This window comes from Aythya fuligula, chromosome 10, assembly GCF_009819795.1.
Source record: "Aythya fuligula isolate bAytFul2 chromosome 10, bAytFul2.pri, whole genome shotgun sequence".
Classification (NCBI taxonomy): domain Eukaryota; kingdom Metazoa; phylum Chordata; class Aves; order Anseriformes; family Anatidae; genus Aythya; species Aythya fuligula.
Window position 1 is genome coordinate 18,726,382 of NC_045568.1, and position 18,963 is coordinate 18,745,344.

Below are 18,963 nucleotides of genomic sequence, written 5' to 3' on the forward strand. Positions count from 1 at the left end.
AGCCCACAGCCTGTTCCCAGCACAAGGCTGGGAACAATACTGAGAGCGAGAACACAGAGAAGCAGAAATACTCCAAAGCCTGTAGGTGACTGATGAGCAAGGGAAGCGACTGTGCATGGGGATACAGAGAGCTCGCAGCCCAGAAGAATCACAGGACAAAACACACCTTTAAATTGCAGTCCCCCCATCTGATTGTCAGCATTTTTGGTATGAATTGTATGCATTTACTACACCTTTCTCCCCCTGATGCTCTCACAAATTCCTTTGCCAGTTAATTGTGGAAAGTCTCTTGCATAGTAAATAACGTGCTAGGAATAATTGACGCACATGGAGTAGCAACATGCATTTAACTCTTAAAAGTTAGCTCAGCATTGCCATTAAATTCAATACATTGTTCACAACTTCCCACGTATATTTAAAAAAGCAAGGAGCATATCACTGGACAAACTCAGCACGCAGCTTAAGCGATGCTTCAAGTTTCTCTTGCAAAATACAGCTGCCTGTAGTTTAAAGAGTTTGGTTGTCTTTTTGCAAGGTCTTTTTTTTTTTTTTTTTTGACACTTTATAATAAAAATAACTCCTCTTGGGTCAAGTAAACACTTTGAACACAGCTGAAATCAGTATGGCACACACAAAAAATAATTGCAATGTCATTAGCAAGGTAATCAAGGCTGCACCCAAAGCTGTGCCTGGATCGTTTCCCACCTGGGCTGACCGCTCTCAGCGGTGCACAATACAGCAGGGATGGGGCTCGGGTTAATCCCAGCCTGGCACCGCGCTTGGTGGCAACAAGGTCACCCAGCAGCGACCCTGGGGACACCGGCAGCGGGCACCCCGGGGCGGTACGACCCCAACAGCACCCACGGAGCTCCGGAGGGGCAGCGGCTCCCCGGGGTGCTCAGCCGGCAGGGGGGCAGCCCGGGGCCAGCCGGCAGCCACCGCCGTAGGAATTTGGCGTGGAGCAGGGCACGGCACAGCCCTGCTCCTGCCCGATGGAAAAGTTGCTCAGCCGAACCCCCAAGGGTGCCCGAACAGCGGCAGCCCGGTTGCTTTTAGCCCAACGCGCCAGCGTGCGCACTGACCTCGGAGCGGGGAAGCTCCTCGCGTGCTCTCGTCGGGGTGTTTCAGGCTGGTATCAGCAGAAGCGAAGCCGGAGAAGCGCAGTTTATAACCGCAATCCCTCCGGCCGGGGCTGGGGGCTCCGGGTGCAAGAGGCACGGACGCCCCCGGTAGCCCCGGCAGCGGCTCGCAGCTCCCGGGGAGCGGAGGGCGCCCGCCGCGGGGCTGCCCCCAGGCGCTCGCTGCCCTCCGTGCGAGCCTCCCCAACTTTGTTCCGCCAAGTTACAGCCGCTCTCCCTCCTTCTCTTCCCTCCCGTCCCTTCAGCCCGGCCACGGAGCCACACAGCCGTCGCCCTCCCCGCCGCGATCCTGCGGCTCCCGCAGCGCCCGGCGCCTCGGCTGGGGCGGCGAGCGGGGCGGAGCGGGGCGGGCACGGCCGCGGCTCCCCGCCCACCGCCACCGGGCTCCGGGGCCGGAGGGGAGGTGGACCCCGGGGAGGGCGAGGTGGCCTTGGGGCAGCAAGGGACGTTGTGAGGGGGACAGAAAGGCAGCGGTGCTAAAATGGAGCCGGCTTGTGCCAGGGGGGGTTGTATGAGGGCTTGGCTGCCTTCAGCCCGGGCAGCGGGCACGGCTCCTCTCGCAGCCGCCTTTCCCCCCCCCACCTCCGGCTTCGCTGCGCCTCGGGCAGGGTGGTTATGAAGGAGGTTGACACAGGAGCTTAAATAAAAAAAAAAACTTCATCTAATTTCTGGGCTGGGAGCCCAGGCAAAGAATCAGGTTCGTGGAGGTCTCCGTGCAGGAGCCGGATGGAGATTTTATTGAGCCTGGCTCCAGCTGATCGCAGTGTTATAGCTGTGTTGCTGTAATTAAGCCTGAGCAGAATTCCTATCAGCCTCTTGTTTAGCAGGTTATATAACGGAACTAAGTTCCCCAAAACCACTGTTGTCTTCCAGGATCCCAACACAGGGTGAAGTCCACCATGCGGTCGGCCTCCATGGCAGCGTGGAGGAGGCTGTGAGGCTACAGCAAGGCCGCTGGGTGTGAGGGACGGGAAGGGCTTGGCCTCCTAGGCAGGGTGGTGATACATGACCCTCCAGTTGTCCAGAGGAAGGACAAGAAGAAAATTTGGCTTCTTCAAGACCTGGGTTTTAAGTTTGCCCCTCTGTTTGCGCCTCTTGTTTGCCTGTATGGTGAAACATCGGTGTGTGCTAACTGGGAGACAGCAGCCTCGTGTCTGGGACAAGGACGAGCTAGACAAAGCATCTGCTGGGCCAGGCTGCTGGGGAGTCCTCTCTGGGGGGACCTGAGGAGATCATCTTTGCCTTTCTGCAAGTGTAGGAGCCTACAATTACGGCATGGCCAGCACTGAAACGGAGCCAATTCTGTAAAGCAATATGTAGTTGGTCTGAGGAAGGGATATTGAAAAATAAATTATCTCAAAAACACTACAAAATGCATTTTTAATTGGCAGAGCGCAATCACAAAGGACTCATAGAGATGATGCAGTAAATGTGATTTAACGAGCTACCGTTCACGAGCTGAGCACCAAGTCTCAGACTAACACGGTTCAGCTCAGCGTTGGCACTGAGCAGGAGCACGTACTCAGTCTGGTACCGCAGGTCAGCTGATGGATTGAAGTACAGGAACTCCACCTCATGTCTGAAACACCACTTGGGGCTTTTGCCTAGAATATTGCCTTTTTATATATTATTATTATTACAGTCTCATCATTGGAAGAGGGCCAAAGCCTTAGCTTTCCAGCATACCCTAGCGCCGGCAGTACCACGGTGACTGTGGACACCTCCCTGGTGCGTTGGCTGAGCATGGACCCGGGAGCAGAGCCTGAAATGCCGGGGATAGGCCTCTGCAGATCCAATTTCCTCAGGGGGTCTCCTGTGAATGTATTCACTACACCGATTCACTTGGCTTTCTGAGATCTGACAAGGTCTTGGCCCTAAAACATGGTTCTCAACTCAGAAATATTAGCTTTCGCTGTGCCAGACACCAGCATGGGAAGGCCGGCCAGTATTTTTATGCTTGGCTGACCATAGTCGTTGTTAAAACTTGGAGAATGCAGTTTGCCTTCGCCGGTGTCCTTGTCCACCTCCAACCCAGCCCCACATTTTGACTGCCTTGGCCTACTAATATATATATTTTTCAGCTTCAGTATTTATTTAAATAAAGGACTTCAAATCCCTATCATGGGTGCCTATGTATATATAGAAGATGCAGGTTTCTTGAAGTTTGCCAGACAGACACTTTGTGAGATTGTGAGGTCAAAGGGATGACTCTAATCTTTGGGAATACAAGTAAAAGAGGAAATAGAGCGCTTTTTCTCTCACTTATTTTGAAGTATTTAGAAATAGTAATTCAGTAAGTATTTTTTCCTATATTAAGCGTTCCATGAAACACTGCAAACTTGCAATCACCGTATACTTAGCGAGGATAATCAATTTGCAGCCATTAAACTCTATGAGGCTAGATGGCATGTTTTCACACAGCACCTGATACTATGGTGCCCTTCTGCCATCTGGGTCTTCTGGACGCTGCTGTAATATATGTGTTCAATAATAACAACTTAATTGAATGTCTCACGCTACTTCCAGCCTAATGATTTCTTCTCATTTCCACTTGTCAGTCAAACATCACTGTCAGCATGTCTCAAATTATATGAGAAGAACAGGGATCCTTCTACTGTAGTGTTATCTAATTAATGCTTCCTAAGGATTAAAGTGAAGGAAAAAAAAAACACACTTTAATTTATGAGCATGGCATGGCTATAAGCAGATAAATGAATATGATATTTAAGTAAATCAGCTAAGAAAGTTCTCTATTAATAATTAATAATCTACTTAGAAGACCCAACTTAACCGTCTCCATCCTGGTGTCAGTTGGCACAGAGGAGAACCACCAGCTGAGCACCTCTGCTCCCCCTCACTGCACCCCACACACCGCTCTCTGCCACTGCTGTAGTTGCTGTGTCTACTTTCAAGTAGTGCTTCTCACCGTGTTCACGTGCTTTCAGCACATGGGTTGCCTATATAACTGTTTTGTGCACTGCTGCTGTCTGCTATCTGGTTTGACAACCCATGTTGTTTTCCAAGTTTTAGATGGGAATTTAGCCACCAGTAACAAGTAGGCTCAGATCCACCATAATTTCCTCCAGAAAAAAAATAAAAATCAATCATACCTTGTCTCCTAGATGCTTTCGTTTTCAAAGACTTTTTTATCCACTGGCAGAAACACCAACTAATTCACCTCAAGCTTAAACTGAACTTGTTTTGCAAAAAACCTCAAGGATGTTGTCCACATGGGAGGTATAGTCAGCATGATTTGATGGACCATTGCTCTGGTCTTACCATTGACCATAATCACCACTGGCTCTTTCTTTGGAGGCAGATAAATCAATTCCTTGAGTCTGAAATGGCTACCAGACAATAGAATATTTTTTTTAAAAAAAAAAAAAAGCAGTTGAAAATTTAGTTTTCTGTCTTTCTTGGTATAAGGGTTATTTTAACCTTCATTTTCCAAACACACTTTCAGGCATAGCAACATCAGCAATCAGAATACATAGACAAAATGATATGATGCTTTGGATACAGTTAAAGGCATATGAAATCTGCTTTTTCCAGTGGTACTTATGGGACCTTGTTTAAAAATACATGTTTAATGTAAATCCAATCATTCTAAATTTTAAGAAATGCTTCTCTTCTTAAGCCGACATTGATATCAATTTACCTGAGGCCTTGCTCTGCAGGAACAGTTAATGGATTATGCATTTTTTCAAGGCCAAGGTCAAATGTAGTAACTAGATGGTATTTTGCATGGGTACATCAGAAGATAATCTGCTAGTTCCTTGAGGCACGGGGAGGCCCCCTGTTGTGGTGGTGACGGGCGATAAGCGGCATTCTCTCGTGTCCTTGCTCCCGTCATTTAGCAGTGTTGGTGTGGCTAACACTGACACCAGGATCAGACATGCTCCCCATGTCCATGGCCATCTGTATTTTATCACTGTTTTGTATAATCCTGCTGTCCACAGGTGTAGGAGGCATTGTGATAAAAAGGAGTGTTTTTAGAAGCATCCAGCAGCAGTCTAGCCCAATTTCACTGAAGTCAATGGTACCACTTATTTTGGCATCAAATGCAATTGATCAAATCACCAGTATCTTAAAAATTCCATTTCACTGTCACCATGAGCTCCCGCTTGTGCTAATAAAAGCAGAGCGCAACTGGTGTTTGGAGCAGCAGGGGGAAAGACTGGGAGGAGGAGGCTAACGAGAGGCCCTGTCTGCATTGAGGAAATTAATTATGTGACGGGATTAAACAGCAGCACTGAAAGCCTCACTTTGTCCTGACGCAGGCTATATGCATTAAAGGTTTACGCTGGTATAATAACCACAGCGATGTTGTTATATGGATGCAAATTTCCTTAATGTGGCCAGAACCTAGATCAGACCACAGTGACTAATACAAAACTGATAAAAGAAAGTGAATTATGTGTTATTGTACTGGAGAGCATGAGACAGAAAGAAAATTGTAATAGGAAGGTTAAGTGCCCACTGAGTGCAAACTGATATACAATATCTTGAAATCACAGAGAGAGAAAATTAAAATGGTGAAATGATTTCACATATAGGTGGACGGAGGCATAAAAGCCATCTATGAATTATGGGAGGGAGAAATGTGTGAGAGCATGATATTTTCAGATGTACAGGCTTTTTCCCATTAGAAATGAATAAGTGATTGAAGGCTAATTCCAATAAAGAGGTAATTTTTTTTTTTTTTTTTTTTTTTTTTTTTAGTTCAGGTTTCTGTTGTCCCTGGTTTTGTGTCACTGAAATATTTGTATATTAATAGATACTCATTTTAATAGCATTACAGTAATCTGAACATCTGCAGCTACTGGGTATTAAAATACAGTTACTTCCCCATATATCAAGTTGTTCTCACAGTACTGTTGCCTGATTTTTTGTATCTATTAAAATGCAATGGATCTGTTCTTATCTTTATGTACTAACTGGCAACCTTGAGCTGAAATGCTACGCAGAAACAAGCCTGATGCCTGGAGGCCTGGCTAGCAAGTCAGCAGAAGGCGAAGACATTTTATGGCTGTCCTGACAGCTAAAGGACAGGCTGTGTACTTTCCTAATCAAACAGGATTAAACAAAATTATATTCCCACAACCCCTGCCATCCTTTGTTCAAACAAATTGCCTGATGTACTGTTCAACAGTTTACTAAATATAGAACATCCTCTAAATTAGATGTTTTAATTTTACCAGGAATGCAGCAGAGTTTATTGGGGAAGTCAGATGTTTTGTTCAAGAAGTCCCAAGGAGCTCCCACACCCAGAGCTTAAATGCATCCAAACACCACTGTCTGCTGTTAAGGGCTGGGAGACAGAAACCAAAACAGAGGCAGCCAATGCCAGTAAACATGTGGTTAGTAAATTTTTGAGCAGCAAAGAAATACCCCCTAAAAGCATTTGGAAATGTGATCATGCCAGGGGAGTGAAGGAAACAGTTGGCTGCTCCTCCTTCCCTTCTTAGTGTGATAGTGATTTGTTGTTATACTCAACAGAACTTAAAAGGATATATATTTGTAAAGTTAGCTCTGTAAAGGACAATATTTATTTCCAAATGTAAAGCTGAATTTTAGTCACCCCCAAAGCTTCTAGTTCCAGACGGGAAATTCAAGGCAGTCATTGTGCCACCCAAATACAAGGAAATGCTTTCAGCATCACACCCATCAGCTGATATTTCTTATTTCTTGCATGCATCCTCCATGCAACCATGGAGTGGTGCTCCAGCAGTGTTCTTCTGTAAGTAGAACTTTAAAATCATCTGACTTGTCAAATTTTAATATGATGATGTAGGTTCAGGTTTTAATACCATGCAGTTTCATTCATGAGTTAGCACACACATCCCAACCATAAGTGTAAGGGCACTTAATCCTAAACTTTGTCAGCAAGATCAGACACAAGCAGGTAAAACCACAAACATAAATAACGCTGACCTATGAAAAAATAAAATAAAAGGAAAAACAGCATACCCGAATGACAAACAAGATGAAAAATTGTCCAAAGAACTTCAGTTCAGTGAAGTACTTCAGCCAGTATCTATGTTCGTTGCTATGAAAACATATGCTTTAATTCCTGTCTTGCTCTAGAATACTTTCCTAAATCAGTACTAATAATTTTGAAGTCTATAAATACCCTGATGAGAAGACTCCTTATCTGTAATGAATACAAATGGCTCTGTGCAAGTGCACTTCAAACAGAAACAATAAGGAAAATAGTGTATTAATGACCTCCAACCAAAATGTTATTGTGTCTCAGCATGAGGGTAGTTTTGGACTTTAACATACTGAAAGCAAGTTTAAAAATCCTTAGAAAATTCTAAAATAAAAAGGAAGAGACTGAGAGCATTGAAGTTGCTAAGATTATTGTCTAGCAGTCCCAAACAAATTATGGGAATTGCATTAGAAATAAGTAAGGATGACTTTGCCATCCAACCAGCACACATCCAAATACGAATGGAAATCAAACCCTTAAATTAGCATTCATGTGTATCTATTTTAAAGTTATTGACATTTTTCACATGGGTAATATCTACAACTACGATGTCCAACAATTGCAGTTTCCAATTGACTTTATACTTAATCACCCAAAGTCATTAAGTTGTGTTTGCACGGTATCACTGCACTGATAAAGAGCAGTCCAGGAGGGAAGAGGTCCCCAGCCGGCTGTTTCTCATTGTTTTCAGGCTAACGTTTGGAAAGTCCTTGTAGCTCTACCTTGTATAGACACACAATTTGAAGACTGAGAGGGATTTGGAGATGTTGGAACACTTATTAAGGATGCAATTGCTAACTCTAACCTATTCTACTGCTCAATTTAGTTACACGGAACATTGTAAGAGGAACTGCAGGCACTAGAAAATCTGCTTTTCAGCTGCAGCACATCAGCAAAAATGAGTGACAAGACAAAAAGAATCGGTTTTAAATTATGAAGGAAAAAGGTTCACAAACTCAAAAACGACTTTGAAAAGTTTGCAGAGTCCCTGCTAAGGCTAGCTGTTTTCTAGTACATGCATTGCTGACTCTCCATCTATATATTATTGTTACTATCCCTTCTTAGCTCACTGCAGAGCCAGGGGTCTCTGACTCAGTTCCTGGCACCGTGCTGAACGGTTCAGCCAGCACCTTTCTCAGCATGGGTTGGTGGGGTCTTGGCACTTTTAGTTCTGTTGATCCTTCCCTTGACTTTGTCACAAACAATGACTCAAGCCATGTTCTTTAATAATTTTTGCCAAAGTTTTTGACACTGATGTGGTGGTTGGGTGAAGCGTCTCTAACTTCAGGGTTAGAATAAATCCTGTTAGGTTATCTACTCACTGAAATCTTGCATCTAGTTATATCTTAAAGTAGAGGAAAATAAATTACTGTTTTTTTTTTTTCCTGCATTTTATTTTTTTAAAAACTTTTTCCTACTAGATACTCTTTCTGTTAATTAATTGTTCCTTTACAATTTTAGGTAAGCCATTCATCTTTTGAATTGAGGATTTTTCAAAGCCCTTCCAAAAATAAGCACTGGAATGAAACTACCACAAGATATGCATAAAATGTAGAACTGTTCTTTTGTCATTTTTAAGCCCATGGTTTTAACTCCACTCTCATTCCCATTACAAGGATGTCAGATGGAATAATACAACAAAAAATTAGCCCAAGAACTGATTTCCCATGACAGACTTTTTTTTTTTTTTTTAATAAAGTTTGCCAAATTTATATATGAAATTTGAATACAAAAATCCCAGACCTTCTAATTCCTAGTATTTACAAGCAGCTAATTCATGTTTTATGGTTTCAGACTAATATTGTTTTTATTCAAATTAGTGCACTACTGTATCTTTATCCTTCTTTCTTTTAATCCCATTGGCCTAAACTTTGCTTTCTGCTGGTGAACTGCAGAAACACCCAAACACTCTTGCAGTTTTGGCATACAAAATCATTTAAATAACCTTTTTCTTTCCTATTAGCAGTTGCTGATAATGCAGTGAAACTCCACTAAGTGTTCATTACTGAAAATAGATGTGTATTTTACTTTTTTATGAATTTTTATATTGCCTTTAGTATGGTACACTGCGTATGAAATGCATGTGATTTAAACAGTTGTGCCCTCTACTGGCATAAAGGAAATAATGAAAAATGAGAAAGAAATACCTTTCCAGATGTATTGAAACAGAGTGCCAAAACTTTTTTTTTTTTTTTTTTTAATATATAATTATTTATTATCTTTTGTGGACTATGCTTTAGTCACATTTGAAGGCTGTGTAATTTTCAACATGAAACATAAGCAGACTAATTACTTAAGAAATTTTAAGTATAAAAAGGACTATTTACAGTGTTAAGGCAGTATAAAATGGCCCTGTCATAGATTAACGTAATAGTGTGGACAGTACGTTAATGGAGTTACGAATAACTATTTTTAATTAAACTTTTAAGGAGCTATACTATCAGCTAGAGAGCAGGAGAGCAAAGCTGTATGATGAAATCTTTTACAAAGTTCACGGAAACGTTGGAGTATTCAACTGTTTAAAAGAAAGTCTGTAGGAGTTGATGCATAATGTGCAGTCGAATGTAGAATTTCATATAATACAGGAGAATTAGGACCTCACCCTCTGCAAATGCTTCTAGCCAATCCTTCACCTTCCATTTAAAAGAAAGCTTATAATTTTCTGTCCTATCCCCCACTATTGAAATTGTCAATTGGCATTACACTTGAATAACAAAGAAACAAAAACATACCCTTTGGTAAGAAACTTGTGTTCTGCAACTTCCCAGCGTGGGCAGGATTAGTCACAGATGCTAATTGAAATACTAATTGACATATTTATACCATCATATAAAATCCATTCAACACAGCGGCAATAACAGTCTTATCTAAAAGAGCTGTAGCATCCAGGTGGGAAGTGGCGACAGCCTGCAAGTCTGCTCCACGCTTTTCCGTTAGCCTAGTGGGAAAACAGATCGTTTCAGGTTCCTTGGTTTTTGCCTTTTATAAAATGTGGTGGCTACAGACTACAGATTAAATGGATATCAGACTACATTGATCAGAGAGGAAGAAAAATAATTACCTTCCAGAAAACTTAATAATCAGCAGTTGAAGAGGCCAACATATTCTTGCCCCTTGTTTTCGCTTCAATATTGTCCCTCTCCAGTAGAAAGGGAGTTTATTTACCAGCAGAAGCAAAATCATTAATCATAGAATTAAGTTATAATGCACCCTGTAACTGGCTTTATTCGTAAATAACTGAATTTGGAAATGAGGTAGGTACAAATAGCATGGGGTCAGCCTTTCAGGAATCTCAGTCCACTATTAAGTGCTTCGTTGCCAGATAAAACCACACCAGGAAAACGAACTGTAATCATACAGTGAAGCAAAGGGTAGACTTCTGCTTACAACACAATTCTTTTTGCTGACTTCTCTGCACAGAACCTAGTTATAATAAAAGTAAATATTAGTATCTCAGGCAGGACTATTGCTTTGAATTGCTATGCATTTCAAACATATTTGAGCTTTATTGCAAATTCTGTTTTGGCCAAAGAAAAAAAGAATCCTTTAATATTCCAGGTAAAGGGCTATTTAAAATCTACTATGAACCTTTGCTGAATCAGTAGAAAACAGAAAGTTCTTTTAATGTATCAGATGGTTCTGTCATGGGCAAAACGAAGTTCCATTGCCTTGAAGCTCAAATACGTTGAAAAGGAAAGATGCAGCAGCACGTGTGGGTAAAGGAAAGGAAAATGGCCCTGAGGAGAAAACAGGAGGGCCAGGCAGATGGAAACACAACCAGAGAGGCAGGTGGAGGGATTTGAAATGCTGGGGGAGAGAAACCTTACGTTTTGCACAAAACCACAGGGGAAGTTTAACTAGGATGAAAAAAAAAAGAAAGAGAAAAGGTTAAAATAGTTATGGGAAGCACAGAAAACTGGGATTGTGCAGTTAAAAACCCAGAAAGCCCACATTCAGCAATGGTAGAGAAGAAAGAAAGGCAGTGAAGAGGAACTCTTGTTCAAATGCCACAAGGAGTTGGGTGCTGCCAGGTCTAACGTGCCTGCGCAGCCCCAGCTTGGAGCACCAATCATCTCCTGGGCGCTGGCAGTGAGCACTGCAGTGACACACGCATTAAACTCAAGACAAGTGAATGTTCTTAGACTCCGAGAGCGGGAGTCCATCACTGCTCAGAGTGCTTCGTAAATCAGGCAGGCCCAACAGCAGTGCCGTGGAAGCGTGGCCTACCACAGCATGCGTCTCCCACACTGGGGACATCAAGAGATGACACCAGGATGGTGCTGGTGTGACTGTCTCTCCCCCCCAGCCCTGAAACCCCACACACTCCCCATCTGCAGGCAGCTTTTGCAGGCAGTTTCACTCCTTGCTCTTGGAATGAGCTGCGCAGGACAGTACAGACTGAGTGGGCTCCAACTTGTTAATTGTTTACAACAATTACGCAGTGTTCCTGGGCCTTCAGGCACCTTGGTTATGTGTTGTGGCTAATTAGAGTCTCGTACATATTCATGTCCCCTTGTCCACATGCTGAGCACTGCTTCCCCAGCCCTGCTCAGCTGATGCCCAGCCCACTGTGGGCACAAGGCATTCCCTTCCATTTCACATTTCATCAAAATCAAAAGTTTCCCGTGGCTGTAGCTAATGTAACGGCAACGCTGAAAAAGCACATCTGAGAGGAAAGTGCTAAACTGGCCTGGGCAACCCTCTCTCATGCCTCATACATTAGGTTATGATGACCTAAACAGCCTTTTGCATTGACCTGGTGCCTTGGGTGAGCCTCAAGGTGCCTGGGGCCCCACGGCAAGAGCCTGCAAAGCAGCACAGCACCTTCTGGGATGCTGTAATTCATGATGAGTGAGACTTCAACTCTCAACAACTTAAATCAGCTACTCTGCTATCTGGTGCTGGCTTTTTCCCTCTTTTGTCTGGCTCCTGTTTTTATAATTTTTTCCCTTTCTGTTGCTACAATTGTGCCTGTTATGGGAACTCTACTGAAGAGAGAAATAAATGGATCGCTGTTTGATGTTGTGCTTTGTTTGGAAGTTTGTCTCCCTTTCTTCTTGCATTGCATCAATATTAACATGTTGATTCATAAGCAAAATAAATAAAGTCTATAAATACGTTCCTTTTTAAAAATCATGAAACCTCAAAGTTATGGTTCCCACAGCAACTGCACAATGTGCACATACGTTAAGGCAGGGATATTACCACCAAAGGCAGCAATCAAATATGCATGAGGGAGTTGCATGACTGACACTTGGAGGACTGTGCAAGTCTGAAATCCCTGAGCCACAAAGCATCTTGGCTCTGTCCGTGTGTCAGGCAGAAAAGATCTGTTCTCATGGGCACTGCAGAGCTTGACCTCGCCACGTGCAGAAGCACTTATGGTAGCAGTGGGTGGCAGTACCTGCACTATTGAACCACGCTGGTCTCAAAGTGAAGTCACTCCAGAGCTAAAGGTGCTCTGGATAAAACAATTACAGTTAATTAGTTGAAATGTACAACCAGAAGGTGTCATAACAACCAAAGCATTATGAAAGAACTCATTGTTCACAGTCCTGACTATTCACAAATCATGTGAGCAAATTCCTCGCAGCTTGATTGACCAGAAAGAGTGGTCTGTACCTTGCTGGAGCTACTCAAGTAATCTATTCACCCTGTCGTTTACAATCCGTGGAATGGTTTCATCAGATAGAAGGATGCTCAGCATCCTGCTTTCTGGAGCTCCACCAACTACTGGCTAATCAACGTTTATTTTTCCAGGTCATGAATTCCACATCTCACCTAACTATCCCCGGCCCTGTCAGCTGGGATCTCAGTTCGCACCACTGACTCCCTTATAACCGACATTCTCTTCTCCTCACCTTGCACATTTAAGCTAAAGTTTTCAAGTAGTTTGTTCGGTGCAGTCACTGTATCCTGAGCCAGGAGTTCTGGCATCCCTCTTAGCAAGTCTCGTATTGCTTGGTAAGTGGGATGCGTGCCTCCTGCTGGCTAATGAGAAACAGCCCAGTTCTCAGTGAGGATGCTTGAGAGAATAGCAAATTCAGACTTAAAACTTTAACAGTATAGATTAGTCTCCTTTCCCGGTCTATTATCACAAATGGTAGAAAGTGTAGGCATTGTATTTCAGTGATGAAAGGAGAAGCAGCGTGCCATCAAATTACTAAATACCTTTGTACGTTTTCTCTCTTGTAATCTAGTAATTAAAAGTAAATTGAGGATTCCAGATTTTCAAAAAGAGAACCATTATCATGTTTAACTATAAACAGCTGGATATTTTATTGAAAGAAATTTGTAAGTGGTTAACTGACAAGATGGGATTTTGAGCATATCCAGCCCAGGTATCTTCATACTCATTCTTGAACGAGAATCAGGCTGCTTAGAGAGAGATTTCTCTGAGAGTTCATTGAAAGTTTGGGAAGCGAAAATTAAGACATAAACATATAAACATACAATTTTAGCCAAATTAATCTTTTCACAACTTAAATGAATTTGGGATTTGGCTGTTCACTTTGTCTAGTCAACAAATATCAACCTCTAAATCTGGAAAATGTCTGTTGTTGTTGTTTTTATTTTAAAATGTATGACATTAAGAATATAAATAAATTCACATTGGGTTGAAAATTAGGAACAATTAGTTTGATAAGTTGCTATGAGTGCCACTGTGAATAATGTGCATTTAGATTTTTCATCTATGTCAGTTTTGAAATGGAAATCTATGTTTCCTAAATACTATGGCTTAGCATTTTAGATTTACAGCAATTTATATATATATATATTTTACTCTTCAGAAAAATACCATGAAATACAAATAGCTACCTCTGTTAAATATTTGCCATGCCCACATACAAACACATTTTCCCCCTCATGGACAGGATTGTAAGAGAGGAATGCAGGTACAGGAATTCAGTACCTCTCTTTATACCTTTTCATGGTTATTTTTTTTTTTTTTAAATTACTAATGTTTAAGCACCATGTGTACATTTGTAGACCATCTCAACTGTGGTATTCCTACTCATGCAGTATTCCTCCAGAACACTTATTGGAGAAAGAATTTATGATCTAAAGGAGAGAGCTATGTTTAATTTCCACCTTAAACATGTATATAGCAATGGGGCTTGTAATATCAACCGCCTCTTTTATATTTAGCATCAACATGTGAGACATTTTGTGAGAATACAAGAGTCTGTGGTCTGTTTCCATAGAGTATATTTCCAGACTGGTTTTGTTAGAAATGTTTGATTATCATAAATTTACCTTAACAAGAGCAACACTTTCAAAGTAATTGTATCAAAACATCATCATTTCTGTGGAGCGAGTTTTAGTTGCACTGTGAAATATGCCTTTTAAAACAATTATTTCCTCTCTGAAAAGCAGCAGGCATTGCCAGCCAGATATTTTTTTTCAAAAATGTTCCAGGATTTCTTACAGATATTAATTTCTGTTTAAGCCTCTCCAGACTTTGGCAGAAAGACAAGTTTCATTTTTCTTTAACAAGTCCTTTAGTTGTGCAGATGTTGTAGCCAGATTGGCAATAAATTTTGCTATAATAGTTAGATCAATTTGGAGAAAGATGATATTATTTAATATTCTGAGCCCATGTAACCTCTTGAACCTTAATTTATAGGTGATGTATTTTACAGTTAGCATACTACAGAAGTCTGCAAAGCCTATTAGATTATTACGTTCTCTGCTAATTAAAGTCTGATTGTTGTTCTAAATAAGTATCTTCAAAAGTATCAAGATTAATCATTGTGTAAGGTAAAACGTCCACCTTATGTCCCATTTCCAAATTAATGCATACATTTTGATTACACCTCTCTAATTTCCATCAGTCTATTTTTGTCTCTCCTTTATTGCCCTGATTAAAGGTCTACTGAAATGAGTGGAAAACAAAAACTCTGACTTAAGTGGTTTTGAAGCAGTTTTCAGATAGTTACTTCACATTAGTTCCTTTTTACATGTTTTTTCTTAAATTTATTTTATTTTTTATTTTTTTTTTCCCCTCTACTTTCCGTTTTGCCTTGTCACAAGTATTTTTGCCTAAACACCAGGCATCTATCCTTCACTTACATAACCCCAAGCATCTGCACTGGCAATAGTCCCTGAACTGTACCAGTTTGTCTTCAGTTCAGAAAAAAGACCTTCTGATTTCTCAAAATGTTTGATATTACTATGGAAGGGAGTGTGGCCTTTACCCTTGGCAATCATGTTCAGCTACATATCTCTCTAAAGTCAGTTTTGGCCGTGCTGGAAGGGATGGACAGGAGGGATGTCCATCCCAGTGCTCTTGTGTCTCCCCCCAGTGCTGGCGCCTTTTGGGGGCTGATATATTGCTGATGCAGTTGTGATATCAGAGCTGCCAGTTCTGGCACTGGTCTTACATAATTCAGAGACAAACCTTGAATTTCGGGCTTCAGATACTTGACCAGCAAAATGTAAAGTGAAAAGGTGCTGGTGTAATTGCATCATGGTACTCATGACAAGTAACATTTTCAAAGAGCACATCTGAACCTTTACATCTGAAATAACTGCTGGGCATCACAGTTGCAAAGAATGCCTGGTTTTAATGGCTCTTTTTGCTGCTGCAGATAACTTTCCATAATCTAGGGAATTTTTTACTTTAACACTTTGGTCAGTACAGAATCTGTTCCAAATACAGAGAAAAGAACATTCTTGCTGTTGACAGAGCAATCCCCTCAAAAGAAGATATTGCATTCCAAAACCAAGCCTGACAAAGGGAAGAAAATCCCTGTGAGATTTTCTGGCACATGAAAGATGCAGAACAAGAACCATGCTGGAGGCAACTGGGTCCAGTTAGATACAACTAGGTGTTAAAATCCTGGGCAGTCCCAGGCTGACTGACCCTTGGAGAGCTCTCCCTGCCTCTGGTGCTTGCTCCCCTGGGGATGAGCACCCCATTTGTCTAGGCAAGGGGATTTCTCTCCCCTCCCTTCCCCCTTCTCAGGCTTGGACCTCCAGCAGTTCAAGTAGGTCCTCCTCAGCTCTTCCACAGAGGAGGACTCCATGAAACACCGGCCATTTGATATTGACATTGATCTGTTCTGGGGCATCTCTTCTTGAGATCAAGGAATCTTGGGGAGAATATGTTTAAGAGTGAACTCGAAAGCTTATATTCAGCTATTACTATCAGAGTTACTGGCAAAAATTTGCTCAAGGGAAAACAGCACACACACCAATAAGTGTGTAAACAAACAAGCTCACAGCCCTTAGAAATTATGAGAAACAGAGAGCTATAGCTCTGCTGCAGTCCCTAGCCAACTTCCTTGTTCTGAGGCTCAGAAAAATAACAGCTTCTTGCCTTGTTTGTTCTTGCAGGGATTTAGGAAAGCTTCCATCCAGATTCTGTACTGGTCCCACTATTCATCCTTGCAAATTTTAGAAAGTCCTTTCAAAGATCTAAACTGAGAAAAAAATAGCTAAAGGCTTCCTACATGGTAGAGAGCTTTCTGTTGCACTGCAGTAAAATGGTTGGCTCTCAGTGGAACTAAATTAATAAACTTTTTTATGATGGCTTGAAGTTACTGCTGCTATATTCAGGAGTAGACAGATAATTGGAGTGGTCAGGACTGTATCTGCAGTGCTGTGAAATTGATGTAATAATTCTTGACCAGAAATTATCCAAGTTTAGGAGAAAGCATAAGCATATGCATAATATATCTTCCAGAATTCTGTTGAGACCCCCCAGGGATGTAGAATGTGGACCCAGGAAACTGTTAATTAAGATCCACGTGACAAGAAAGAAAAATTCATTAACCAAGTCTATTGACAGCTTCCATGATAAGCTAAGCAACAGTCTATAATCGTTAATGCATTGTGCAGAAATCTGCATGGCTTTGCTCGTATGAGTTCTAATAAAGCCATTGAAAAGGCATTATAAATAGAGGCAAAAAGGACATCACTCTCACATGTCACTTTTTATAGTGTTGATTTGTATTTTGATTCCTTTTGCAGTGAAGGTTGCTAAGAGTTATGGCTGTCTGAGGGTCAACAAATTTCAGAAGGAACCGGCCCTCTCCTCTGGCCTGAAAAAATCCAGAACCTTGAGCTTTGAAATTCATGACACCCATACAAAAAAAGTATCATTTGCTGTGATTTATTCTGACAGCTACATTATTGGGTGCATGTTAACCAGGACAAATCGCTGTACAGGAGAGGAGTACAAGGAGCTCCAAATTACACTTTCAGAAACTTTTCTCTGTACCATATGCTGGTAATGGAGAGTGAGCAATGGCTTTTCATAGGGGAAGATTTCATCACCAACTTGTATCAATCACTCCTGGCTTTACCAGTGGTAAGCAAGCAGACCATACCCAATGCCTTCTGCCAAACCTTTACATCAGGCTGGACTACCATGCTCCTAAAAGCTTTGTTTGCTACCGAATATATTTGTATGTATGCAGAACAGAAAATGCAAATATTAACGCGGTCTCACTGTAGGTTCTTCTTCATTACTTTATCCTAAAGGCTACTGTGTAATTTGGCACAATATGATACATTGCTTTATATTTCCTTTTGTGAGAAATGTCCCTCCGTGTCAAATTCTGTTTGCAGACTTAGAGCAACAGAGCAATTCCTCTCATCCAGAGAGGCAGCGAGAGAATGCTAGGCTGCTGGCGCATCTCCAATACCATTGTTAACAATTATGACATGACTGTCAAACCTTATTATCAGCTTTTAGGAATCTCTGTGAAATCCTGTAGGCACAGCTGCTTGGCTTTCCTCTGAAACACTGCTCGTGGAAGGCAAGGGAATGAGGAAACATTCATTCCCTACAGGATGACTTGAGTGCCTGCATAAACCTACAGCAATCATGTTTTGGAAGGGTCCTTGACCCCTGTCCCTTGTCCTTTCACTTGTCCCTGTCCCCAGACACTCTGCTCTGTCTCTGGTTATGCAGGGGCCCCATTGCTACATGGCCAGCCTTGGAACAGCCTGGTTTTAATGCAGGTCCCTATGACAGACATTTTGGCAGGTGACACGTAGCAGCAAGCCAGGAAAGGCCACAACCCCAAGCGGCGATTTCTAAATTGAGAAGCAGGGTGGGAGTGGAGGAGGAAAGGGCGAGCAAAAGGGCCTTGCAGCGCTGTGGTGACCTGCATTCCTCATTTTGTGCCAAAAGGCCCGATGCTTTCCACCCCCCCAGCCAGCACCACCGCTGTGCTGACCCCAGTGAGCATTCCCACTGTCCCCCCATATCACACAGGGAACTTGAAATTGTCCCCCCAGGATCACTCCTAACACACACCAGGAGGAAATAGGCATTTAGTCCATAGGACGAGACTAGCCCTGTTTTGCAGTAAAAGAGGGCTCAGCTCCCGAGCCTCGTAGCACAGACACGGGGCCCCCGCACCAGCTATGGATCAGCTCCTGTTCAGCAGCTCTGCCCATCAGAATAAGCACAGCCCTGTGGGCCAGCACCTGCCGCAGCACGTAGCACTGCACAAGGCAGACCACTGTGGAAAAAGAGTAAGAAAATACCAATCTTCATGTAAAATGGTGGTTTCAGAACAGAAGCAGATTTATCCAACTTATTTTGTGTGGCATTATGGCCAACGGGAGTTCTGATGGAAGGGCTGAAAGGCTGCAGTGAAGTAGCATTGCAGCTACCTGCTGAGCAGGGAGGTAAGAATCTGCAGACATTGCCAGTAGATGGAGAGTGATTATTACATGCACGCATAAGCTCTGCTTATTTGCTTTGTATCACCACTGCTAATCTGCCACAGGAGAGAGAACGTGGTGTTTTAAGATAAGATGTTCAGAATATCGTTCCATGCCCCTGTCTCATAACCTGATGGCACAAAAAAAGAA

The 18,963-nt window shown here is 42.3% G+C and overlaps 1 protein-coding gene across 1 annotated transcript in view; it reads right to left on the reverse strand.

Annotated features, from left to right (window-relative positions):
- The window catches only part of LOC116492896 (contactin-3-like), a 96,936-nt gene extending 95,543 nt beyond the window's left edge, over window positions 1-1,393 (reverse strand). The window contains exon 1 of the mRNA XM_032193887.1: window positions 1,083-1,393. The gene's annotated coding sequence lies outside the window, so the exon portion shown is untranslated. The remainder of the gene's footprint in view (window positions 1-1,082) is intronic.
- Window positions 1,394-18,963: the final 17,570 nt, after the last annotated feature.